At 37.6% G+C, this 12,990-nt stretch overlaps 1 protein-coding gene across 1 annotated transcript in view; it reads right to left on the bottom strand.

The window, feature by feature from the left end:
• Sulf1 (Extracellular sulfatase Sulf1) overlaps positions 1 to 12,990 on the bottom strand; it is a 75,725-nt gene extending 62,735 nt beyond the window's left edge. The window contains exon 1 of the mRNA XM_074089793.1: positions 12,708 to 12,990. The gene's annotated coding sequence lies outside the window, so the exon portion shown is untranslated. The remainder of the gene's footprint in view (positions 1 to 12,707) is intronic.

A 12,990-nucleotide genomic window follows, 5' to 3' on the forward strand; every position in this document is an offset into this window, starting at 1 on the left:
CGACTGCCGAGAACCAATAGCGCGACGGCACAGCCAAGCCCTCCCTCGCTCCTCACCCGCGCCTCACGTCTTTCCACCCGTTTGGTCGGTTAATTGCTCACTGCGCAGGTATATCGCCAGCGCTCTTTTTACGTGAGCCGAACTATTATACATAGGTAAGAAACTAAGAACTTAAGTGATGAGATGAATTTTTGGAGTTGTGGGTTATTTGCCTCTTATGTTGTATTTAACACATAAAACAGGCAAAAACAGGGCGACGAACATAAAAACGTGGAAATGTATTGTATGTCTTTAATTAGAAGTACCTGGGCGACGCTCGGGCTAAAACTCGATAACAAGGGTTTTCCTAGAGATAAGACCAAGCTAGATCGATTTGTCATCCCCGGAAACCCTTACATGGCAAATTTCATCGAAATCGTTGGAGCCGTTTCCGCGATTCTGATTATATATATTTTACCTCTAGATAGATAGATAGCTGAAGGTGACCGGTTACCATAACCACCACTATACCTACCAGGCCTACAATATAAAAATCAAAAACCCGACTGCCTTATAAAATTTAATAAGGAAAAAACAAGTCTAGTGGTCTAGGATCCTATTAAATAACTTAAAGTTCAGGTGTGGGGCCCCATTTTAAATCGTAGGCGGCTGAAAAGTTCTGAATACCTAATAGATCCCGACTGTTGAATTTTAAATCACTTAAAGGAATTGTAGACCACTAGACTTGTTTTTTTTTTCTTTCCTTTTCAGGCAGTCGAGTTTTTTGATTTCATAATATATATTTTTATTTCATACTTTTTTCACAGTATTATCAAATACTTAAAATAGCTTGAAACCCATATTGTTTTAATACGATTTTGTTATGTCGTCTATATGTGTTATAGTTTTTTTTTCATGGATGTATAAACGAGTATTGAAATATTATATACCCTAGGTCACTCCGATAGTAATGAATGACGAATCTAAATGATACCTCATATAGGTACGTTAAAATCTGTCCAGCCATTTGGGCTGCAGAGAGGAACAAAGAAAGACACATACACACCGCTAAAAATACATTTAACCCTCCTTCGAGCAGTCGGTTAAAAAGTTGAGAAGTCTTTACTATTATGTCAAACATGAAACACGACATTAGCCTCAGATCAGTTCGCGGAAGGATCCTGTGGCCCCGGCCAGCGAGGAGACGCCGCGCCCTGGGCGACGGCCAAGTCGAAACATCATCACTCACGTATTTCCTTGCCCCGATTTTGGAATTTAGAAATTGATGTTTCCTTGCGGCGGAGAGCTTTATTGTTCTTTGTGGAGTGCCAAATGGAACTGTGTGGAAAATGCGAATGTGTTGGTCCGTCTTTTGCGAATGCAAACAAACACCTTACACATTTATAGTAAACTGAAATGTCAACAACTTCTGATCGAGTAACGTCGTCGCTGTTGATGAACTCAGTGTTGCAACCGTTGCAGCTGAACGACAAGATAAAATTAAATAAAGTGTGTGGGCAGCTGCAGCAGTGGTTCTCAGCGAACGGGCTCATCATCATCATGAACCTCACCAAGTCGAACATCATGCGGTTCTCGGGTAGGGGTGTCGTGTCACCGCCATCGATTGGAGGCCCCATACCGCTATGCCAGCAGTGTAGGTTCCTGAGCTTCACCCAACATCCAAATTTGAATTGGAAGATTCATTATTGACTTGACTCCCTAAGTAGTGCAGCATTTCCATTTCCACTCGTTGCTTTCGTATGGCACCATACTTCGGGGAAACTCCACGGACTGGGGGTATGGTTCTGCAGAAACGGGCGGTGCGGGTCCTTGCCGGTATCAACCAAAGGCAGTCGTGCAATAAAGTATTCAAAGAACTAGGTATCATGACCCTATCTTCATTGTATTAGTCCCAAGTTATTATGTATACGAGCAAAAACATTTCTAGCTTTAGTCAATGGGCGTAGCCGGTAAAATTACTCCCAACACGGGCCGCTTACGGGCGGTCAGAACGGCATTAACGGGAAAAAACCCGTGCGTTATCGGCCCCAAATGCTATGAGCACCTTATACCCTCAGACCTAAAAAGGGAAAAGAGCGATGAAACGTTTAGCTGTCGTCTAAAAGACCTTTTGTTGGAAAATACATTTTATTACATTTTAATTTAATTCCAAATTTAAAATTATGTATTTTACTGTTTAATTTTTTTTTGTCATTTTAATTGTTAGTTATTGTAGGTATTAATTTTTATCCTTGACATTTTATTTTAAGCCTATATTCATGTTAATTTTAATGCGTTTTCGTTATGTATGACGATCCCTAGAGGAGAACCAATCTTATTTGAATTGTTATTTTTCGCATCATGACATGATTGGAATTTTATTTTTATATTATTATTAATTTTATTTATACCTTTGATGATTTCAATATAAATTCTTATACTTAACTGATTTATGTAAATTATAATGTAAGTAATCTTATATTGAATTAATAAATAAACTAAACTAAACAATACCAAAGTGTATACGAAATCCTTAGAAAAATATTACTTGTTTTTTTCGTAATTGCTACGGAACCCTATCTCGAGCGTGTCCGACATGCTCTTGGACGGTTTTTATTTTTATTTTTCAAGCTTTTATTTAGCTTGCCCTGTTTGTTTATTGAGCTAAATTTGACCCACTTCCAGTGGTACGATTGACTTGAACTTTGGCATACTTAAATGTAAATTTGGTGAAAATGCAGTATCAGGTAGTGATATTCTGGCAGTCTGGCCAGGATAGTCTCAGTCTCAGTCTCAGAACGGAATGCCTCAACGGTTAATGGCATCGACTTGGAATTTGGTACGGATATGAAGTAGTTTAGATGACGATAAAAGTACAGTCAAGAAAAATTGTATTAAAAAACAAAAACATTTCCAACAAAGGTACTTCATGCTTGAGCTTTGTAGTTCAGAAGCTTCAGAAGTTTAGATTTAACATCAGAAAGCAAGAGGGCAAGCGTAGCCATTTCTCGATCCCCCCGGCGGGCGCGTTTACTATTACGGGGCTTTTGTTGCGTCTGCGATGCAAATAAACACACTATAAACACGTCTCAGTCAGCCACTCGTCTATACTTGGAGCGAAATGTTTTGGCTCATGAGTAATTTCCACGAACTTATGCTTTCAAGACCTTACACAAGTATAATATTATTAGCCTATTTACTACTTCGCCCACGTAAAATTAAAGTTTGTAGTAGGTAAACTTCGTCATCTCTTTCTTTAAATAAATATTTTGTTACAACCTGCAACGGAGTTTTGAGTTGTTATAGGCAAATAATAATTATGTTCTCTTCTCGCAGTTCTTGCATGTCAAATTTGAGGATACCAGTATAATACTTAATTAAAGTTACAGAGAAAAGCCACTTTGAAGCGAATTCTTAATAATTTTCTGTATCCTTATCCCGTGGTAATTTCAATAAATTTTATCCGCATTACTCGCCTTGCCTGCATTTCATTCAACTTGTATTAAAAATTTCAGCCTTCTAGGAATAATGGTTTGGGCTGGGCGGGCATTGATGAGTCAATCAGTCATTCAGTCAGGATTTATCTTTTTATATGTATAATTAATACATTTTACATACAATTAATAATACATTTAATTCCTCGCCTAACTGCTAAGTTCGTATATTCCTTGTTTCAAAATTACGGAACTTCCAAACAAGCCTACCCCCGAGTACCCCCTTTTATCTGAACGCGAACGTTAAAAATTTCATATTTTACTCTAATTACATTTATTTCCAAACCTGTTGCAGAAAGATTTTACAGTAGCAAATTTGCTATTAACCTAATAATCACTAAGCAATTCCGATTTGCAACCGTCATCAGTCTACCGGATCTAATTATGGCAAAATTTTGTAATATATCAGTGACGAGCAAAAATAACGGGTCCATACAAAGTTATACGAAAAGTGTACCACTATTTTTGTAATTTAATCAGATACAATTTTAAATACTGTGGACCTACTGGCTGGAACGCAGCGCAACTCACGAAATACGTTCTCCGTGACACACCACTTAACCCTTACCTTACCTTACGTACCTTCACCGAACAAACCACACTTTCATAGGCCAGGTCCAATACGGGTCAAACTATGCACAAACTTGGGTCCGATTGAAATATGTGGGTGAATATTAGAAATTTGCTCTTTAGTTAGTTAAGGATTCTATCGTTAAGGAACATTAGTCAATGCTTTTACCTAAAAGATAAATAGGGAGCCTAACTGTAAACAATGAAACTTTTGAACGGTTTTTAAATAGACGTCATTGTTTTGTGTTGGTTGTCGGTTTAAAGTACAGTCCAATATTTTTTTGTGCTACTAATGTCATGTTGACATCCCATACCTTTGTCAAGGAAATCATAGTGAAATTTATTATTAAAAGGTTCCATCCTGGTATATGAATCAGTTTGTTTGACTGTACAAATCTAAACAAAAAATACATACCTACAAGAAAAACACAGTCCATTTAGTCTGGTAACTAATGGCCGGCAGTGCGTATTTTGGGGACAAAAAATGTAATCTAATTTGTCCTTATTATTTGAATTAGAAAGTACTTAAGTAGTTACATTTTATGCACATCGTGTCATGTTGAGTATGGAAGGAGCAGAAGGTGCAGCGTTGTGCGCCGGTTGGCCGTGGCGATGCTATTGTCATTCAATCGAGTCATTGTGGGAGCTCTTTGTAGGGCCGCGGTCGCGGTACCCTGCCTGCCGGGTGCTGCCGGGGACCCGGTCATTCGGCATGGGGAATAACTTACAGACTTTTATGATGTTGTAACTATTATTTAATACGTCCCTTTCTTTATGCTGTTAATGATTACAGAGTAACAGCAAGGGCGACACAATGTAGGTACTTCCAGTGATGCACTGCATGTAACATATATGAGCAAAAATAAGCGGTCACATCGTGCAGAAATATTTTACGAAAACCAATAACTTAAACTTTATTTCACTTCTCACTTAAACTTAATTAATGTTATAGATGCGAAAGTTTGTAAGTCTGTTTGTTTGATTCTTTATTTTTTGTTTCTTTGTTACTTCATCACGTCTAAACCACTGAACTGATTTAGATGAAATTCGGTATACAGATAGTTTGAGTCCCGGAGAAGGACATAGGATAGTTTTTATGCCGGAAAATCGCGTAGTTCCCGCGGGATAGCGATAAACGAATTCTGCGCGGACGGAGTCGCCTCGCGAGTAACGGCTAGTGCAAAATAAAGTTTTTCTTTTAATTAAATTATAACGGAATCGTATACAAGTATATATAATTTTTATACAATGTGAAGGAACTTTCAACACTCAAAGATCAAAAGCCTGTTGTGTTTGTGCAGAAGCCTCAAAAGTTTCAAGCCGTGTTGTTATTGAATCCGTTATTAGATTTATATTATATAATCGCACGTTAAATACCTACTGTTCTTTTCATTCATAAGAATGCTGAGTATAAGAAAAGGTACGTACGAAATAACGCAATGTACACATTTTTAAAAACAGTCTTGCGCACTCTATTATAGTATGTACCTAAATAAAATACATACTCAATCTGCTTCCTTACACTTACTGTTTGGGTGAATTCTTAAAAAAACTCAAGGCGTCCGTGTACAATGGACAATCATACCGGTGCAAAGCAGGTGCTCCCCGCTCGTCTTCGTTTAGTAAAAGCCGAACTGAGTCAGAGGTTTAACAATCGTGTCAAAGTACGTGGTGCTTAACCAGCACGAAAACATAATGTACCAACTTGTCTGTCATTCGTTGCATTACGGCGGTATACTCCATATTGCTCTTCGTGGAGTGGATTCACAGATTACCCCCTAGATGAGCTACGTATCCCGATCGACATGGAAGCGGAAGTGTAACGACCACGAATGACCGGAGAAACTAGTATGTACTACTGAACTGTCTATTTTTAGGGTTCCGTAGCCAAAATGGCAAAAACGGAACCCTTATAGTTTCGCCATGTCTGTCTGTCAGTCCGTCCGTCAATGTCTGATCCTTGTCATACTGTAAACATTGAGGTTGTTTAGTACTGGATGCATTTAGTAGTGTCTAAATATTTACTTTACTACAGTCGTATAAATACCTATCTAATTGTTTCAAATAATTGTACCATTGAAAATAATGTTTTTGCATATTGTTAAACCTTTAGAGCGAGCTCCGAAAGAAGCAATTATACGGGACCAAAAAAGTAGATTCTAAGAAAACATTGCTCTATTCCTGTGCCACTAGGTCCCAAAGTAAAATAAAAACTGGCCAAGTGCGTGTCGTATACGCCCAGGATCGGGTTCCGTAGCCATTACGAAGAAATCAAATAATATTTTTCTAAGGATTTCGTAAATTGTGTACTGAATCTTCCAAGTTTAGGTATATACTATACATTGGGCTGCTGTTTACTCTTAAACTACTAATAATACTCAACCAATCTTAGCCGCTATAATTTTCCTTCTATATTTGATATATTTATACCATTCTGAATTTTTTCAAATTTTTCCACCCAACACTAGATTTTAGAGGGGGGGGGGACGCTTAAAGTTGAATATTTCGCACAGATCACTGAATATAAAAATTGTCTTAGCAACCCCCTAATGGTTTTCAAAAGACCTATCCAACGATACCCCACAATATTGGGTTAGTCGACAAAAAAATATCACCCCCCCATTTTATGTCTATGGGAGGTACTCTAAAAAAAAATATTTTACTTTTTCTATTGTACCACTTTGTCGGCGTGACTGATATGTATATTCATGTCAAATACAGCTTTCTAGTACTAACGGTCTCTGAGCTTACCCGCGGACAGACAGACAGACAGACATACATGGCGAAAATATAAGGGTTCCTAGTTGAACTACGGAACCCTAAAAATGGTCTCTGCTCTGCCATCCATCTTAGGTCAGTGGTGGGGGGGTCAGTGCTTTGCGTGATGCCGATTACAGACTTACAGCGTGTGCTTGCTTCGAACATCATATTACTGGTTGGTACCATCAGCCAAATAAGTGATCTATCAATTTTTAAACAAGTTCCTATAAAATTAATATGTCGCTAAAGTCGAACTTTCAAGTTGAGAGCGGCGTGGCGGGACAGGCGGCCGGCGCCCGAGGAGCAGGAGAGGCCAAGGTGGCCGAGACGGTCCACTGGAGCCCCACAAGAAACACAATTGTGACTTTTTTTAATTAAAGTTTTAGTTTTAGTTATTTTAATTTAATAGTAGTTTTAGTCCTATGGATATTTTGTATTTTCTTAATAAATAATTTATAATAATAGCAGCCTAAGGTATAAAATATACCTTAACTATGGAAGATTCCGTATAAAATACGAAATTCTTAGAAAAATGTTACTTAATTTTTTCGTAATGGCTACGGAACCCTATTTTGGGCGTGTCCGACACGCTCTTGTCCGGTTTTTTTTAATAAGGTACGAGAGCAGTATTTCCTCCCATATTAAAAATTGAAGCTGCGGTTAACATTGACGCCCTGTTTTCAGAATTCACATGCCTGAGAACTATTTTTGAGGTCCTTACAAATGCCAACAATGATTTTGTCAATTTGTAGAAAATACTTTGTCTTGTGCTTTTATTTGAATCCCGGAAATGAAATGCCTGTATCTGGCAACCCTAGTGGTAGACCACATATTTGGCTTATGGAAATCATAATTTGATTGATTCGGGCGTTATTTTACGGAGGGCCATATCAATATGACCTAGCTAAGAGCTAAGCTAAGTATCTCAGCAGTTTTCGATTCCATGCGTAATGTCTACTCCGACTCCGTCTCCTTTCTATGATCACTCGTGGTATTTTCCAAACCCCTTTCCCTCCGTTCAACCAACTCGTGATTAATGGACCCCTCGCGTGGTCTAATTGTATCTATACAACTACATTTGTAGTAAGTTAGCCAGAGCCAGTCACCTGACGTTCCATTGTTTACATCTCACACTAGAAGAATTATTTATTTCTCGTATATATTTTTTTAATAAATAGTTTTATTCGTAAAAATGCATATGAGTGTGTTCCGTAAATTGTTAGGTATGTATCTACGTGGTATGTACCTATATTTGTAGATAAAATACGAAAAAAACAACATATTATGCAATAAATGGTTTGACTTGATTGATTCAAAATGGGAAGTAGCATTCCTTGCACATAATCGAGGGAGAAAAACAATATTGTAAACGTAAGGTACCTAATGTGTGGGTGGGACACGTTTGGATAAAATCTAAATAGAAGATGAATATTTGAGAAAGTGATATATATGCTCGTATTACTAATACATTTTAAACAAGTCACCAGGTTAGACCCTGTCGCAGTTAGCATTTCCCGCACTTTTCAAAAAAAATCTTGAAAAGGTTAACAAAGGCACCCTGCGACAGGGTTCCACCGAGTGCCACATACGAACTTGTCAAGGTATAGCATAATAGTAACTTGCATTTATAGACAACAAATAGGTTCTTTGCGCATATACTACCCACACGAAATAAGGCGAAAATATTAGGTATGGAAAGGTCTCCTGTTTACAGGAGATCTAATGTTTTTGGCCGACGTCTATTGTTCTACTGACAAAATATTCCACGATAATAGTAGCGAAAAAGGTTTTTAAGTGTTTGTTTGTTTATACTCTTTATTGTACAAAAAGGAAAAACAAAAAGGTTACACAAAAGTGTCAAGTACAAGTAGTGTGTGTTTAATTTAAGGTACAATGTATTTGCATTTCTTTTTTTTTTTTTAAAGATTTTATTTAAGGTGTTATAAACCCAATAATATTCTTTTTTTCTCAATCTTCTATTCTTGTAGTTAGGTACTTGATATTTCCTAGCATTTTCAAGTCAACCTGGCAACACTGAGTGAGAATTATGAGTGCACCCCTCGACCTTTGGCATTACAGTAGGGATTAGTATCCTGTGTGACCACTACCCTATGTAAAGCTATTTAACTACTTAATGTTGCACACGACCGACCATGAATGTCAAAGTCAGTGCCCTTAGTGTAAGTTTTCGGTTACAAAATGCGTCTCGATCGCGTTCGCGTTAAAATCTCAATTTGTATTGAAACACGAACATCGCCTCTAGTGGAACGTTTGCGATGTTCGTGTTTCCATATAAATTGTGATTTTAACGCGAACGCGATCGAGACGTATTTTGTAACCGAAGACTTACATTAAAGGGCAACACACACAGAAAGCGTGCGCGGGTCGGGTCGTGTCCGCCGCGTGAGCCGCGCGGTTCGTTGTATTCACACAGAGAGCGGGTCGGATCCGCGACGGGCCCGCAGCGGCTATCATTGTTGCCAGTTTAGTGACTTACAGCCTTATTCATAAAAAGTTAGAGCCTCCTTGAAGGCTCCTTGAAGGCCCGATACTAAAAAACATGATTCATAAACGTCTGTTAGCGCTAATCAGTCGATCAAGGCTCTGCTAAAGTTAGAGGACTGTAGACCCTCCTTTATCTCTCTGCTAAGTCACAAAATGGCCGCCACAAGTTTGAACAGCTGACTTTGACTAGAGCAAAAAACCATAGGTACCGAAGATATTTTTATAGTGAAGGCAGGGCTACGCAGATTAAAAAAAAAACAGGAAAATTTATTTTCAGGAATTTGTATTTAAAAATCCTCTAAATTAGCAACAATAAATTAACAATAAATATGAAAAAAAATAAGGATGATTAACATAATTATGGCTTTTTGCACAACATAAACATGCGGATCGGAAATGGCGGGAAAACAAACATCTCGCTTTTTATTTTTTTCCTGCTAATCTGCTGTCACTGCTATCAATTTTTTTTTTAATTATCGATTAGGCCATTTTTTGTCTTTGATTTGTCAAGGTGGCCAACATAACGCGTCTAATCCGTCTATCAGCAGCTCAACAACTAGCAGACTGCTAGCAAGCGTTTATGAATCATACTTCTTGACAACCGTCTAACAAGCTTAATCAGTCTGCTAAGTAACAGACCGATCAAACCTCAATTAAGGATTTTTTATGAATAAGGCTGTTAGTCCCTAGAAGTGACGACTTTTGCTTAAATCTTACCGACCGCAAAAAAGTTTTGACGAATAAAATGGTTTATCTGGCGACTTGGAGTACAAATTAAAACAGTTCTAGAACCAATAATAGATACGACATTTTTGACAACTCGACACAGAATTATACAGTGCCACGAGATATTTTTTTTTTATCGACAGGAATAAGCTTATACTAGTCAATGGAAAAAATAACAGATTTTTCTGTAGTACCAATTAATAAAAAAAATAAAATACTTAAATTTTATTCTCGCCAAAATGAACTAGTTACTGCGCATGAATACGATTTTTAGAGTTCCGTAGCCAAAATGGCAAAAACGGAGCCCTTATAGTTACGCCATGTCTGTCTGTCTGTCTGTCCGTCCGCGGCTTTGCTCAGGGACTATCAATGCTAGAAAGCTGTAATTTTGCACGGATATATATGAAAACTATCCCGACAAATTGTAAAATGAAAAATAAAAATAAAAATGTTATTTTGTCCCATACACGTAAAGTAGGGGTTTTTTTTTCATCCAACCCTATATTGTGGGGTTTTTTAAATTAAAACCATTAGGGAGTTACTGAGACGATTTTTTGATTCAGTGATTTGTTTGCGAAATATTCAACTTTAAAGTACAAATTTTCATTAAAATCGATTTTTAGGGGTTTTTAACTTAAGCTTTAGGGATAAATATTTTTGAGAGTTGGTAACTGCGCTCGGCCCGCGAGCTGTTTGTGACGACGGGCGACGGGCGCGGGCCCGCGCACGACCCGACCCGCGCCCGCGTTCTGCGTGAAGGCGTCCATATACCGCCATGCAATACGCCCGTCGCGGGCCCGCGCACGACCCGCGCCCGCTCTCTGTGTGTGTTGGCCTTAAGGGTACAATATAATATAGGTAGGAATAGCCTACGGCATAAGCTTACAACTTTCTTTGTAGTGCTAGCGGTAGGTCATACACCCCGAAATTCAGCAAAAAGCTGCACATGGTGTTAAAAGCATGACAATCGGAACTATTGATCTTTAGGCGATACGAATCAATTTGACCCCTAGCACGAAAAAAAAACAAAAAAGGAGAGGAGTTCTGACGTCATCTTTTTTTATTGTATGGGAAAAATATTTTTTTATTCTGAAACCTATCGTGAGTGAATGAAAGGGCTTACTAAGCCGATTCTATAAATATATCACATCGTTATATTTCAGTCACTTGTTTTAAATTAAAATAAAAATAATTATTGAAAACATACCAAGTTTGGGCTCCTCCATATATGATACGGTTGAATTGAATCATTATTTGTAAAACATACTTAAAATTATATGAAATAGCCACATATCCAACGCCAAGAAAGCAATTTTGAAAATATTTACATTTAGTACCTATTTTTTTATGATTTTTTGATATTACAAAATGTGATAAAATCGCAATTAGTTAAAACAGGTATAAAAAGTTATTTGCTCATTTATTAGCAATTATTATTATTGGTTTGCTTTTGATTCAAATGTTTGTCGTGAGCATGTACCCCGCCCCGCCTCCACTCCCCTGCCTGCTTTCCCTTTCTTGCTCGCTCGGCGGCAGGCGGCGCACTCAGTCACTCACGCGCTAAATGTAAATATTTTCAAAATTGCTTTCTTGGGGTTGGATATGAAGCTATTACATATCATTTTACGTATATTTTATAAATAATGATTCAACTGTTAGCATTGGAAGGAAAATAATTCACAATGTATAAAAGTATTTGTCATAGAAAAAGTCTGAGGGATTAGAAAATGAAAATATTCCTCTAAGTAACGTCACCGACACCGTTATCAATATGACTGTTAGGTATCGTAGTTATAGTAAGTGTAAAGAATGTTGCAATATAAAACGTAGAAGTGCTGTGCTGCCCTCGCGTCAGGTTTTTTTTTATATATTCCTGGTCAGCCTTATACGTACAGTACCTACAGCACAACTGAATATCGATATCCGAAGTACCTATCTACCAATGTACCAATTAGGTACAGTCAAGTGTAAAAATATGAACTTATACAAAGTTTAAAAAATAAGTACCACAGACTTACCTATTCCGACGCAATAAGGCCAACACATAGTAACATATTTTTGAGTGGTTTGATATATACTTATTTTTGCACTTGACTGTACCAACAGCGGTAGCACCGTGATACTTAACCTACGTCCCTAAGTACTTTTACTTATTTCTACCGCCTTTTGTAAGTGACTACCGTGTGTGTCAATTATTAAAATGATAATGCCAAATACTCACAAAGTTGGTTAGGAATTAAAAACATATTAAAAAAAGTACCTAGTTAGGAACTTACAACAAAGCAGTTAAAGCTAAAAAAATCTTAATTAAACAATTCACTTAAATAACACCAACGTTCTTCCTTGCGAATTAAAGTTCATTTCATATAAAATAACATAATAAGTTCAAGTAAAAAATTACATTCGCTTTGACGTATTTCTTAGATTTAGTAGGGCCATAGGTACGAGGACATAACGCGCAAAGCAAGTAGCATCCTACTGTAGACTACTAAGATACAAAATTAGTCCGTTCTTATACGACCTCCTATCCAATCCAACACAACAATACCAAATTTATTGTTATTCAAAAATGCGGTATCAAACTTTCCTTTTATTGTTTACACGAAGTGAACGTCTATGCACTATTTACCTTACACTTACACCCTAAAATATAGATTTTAAATATCCACTCACCGTTATTTAAAAGGTGCAGCAGATTCGAAACCCGCTGGAGCTGCTTTTCACAAAACTTATTAATTATGCTCTCGACACAAGCAAACTATAAACGAATATAAAAGAGTAGAGCCAGAAATGGCAGTTATTACTTAAAATGAGTCTTCGTCCAGGGGCATGAACCGAGTAGTCAGTACAGAACGTAAAGTTTTTGACGTGTGAACTGGTGCACGGCGGATATAAGCGAACCGCCAGACGTCAGTCTCTGCCCGCGCCGACAGAGGACTGTGGCGGTCGTATCGTA

Source organism: Choristoneura fumiferana, chromosome Z (genome assembly GCF_025370935.1).
Source record: "Choristoneura fumiferana chromosome Z, NRCan_CFum_1, whole genome shotgun sequence".
NCBI lineage: Eukaryota > Metazoa > Arthropoda > Insecta > Lepidoptera > Tortricidae > Choristoneura > Choristoneura fumiferana.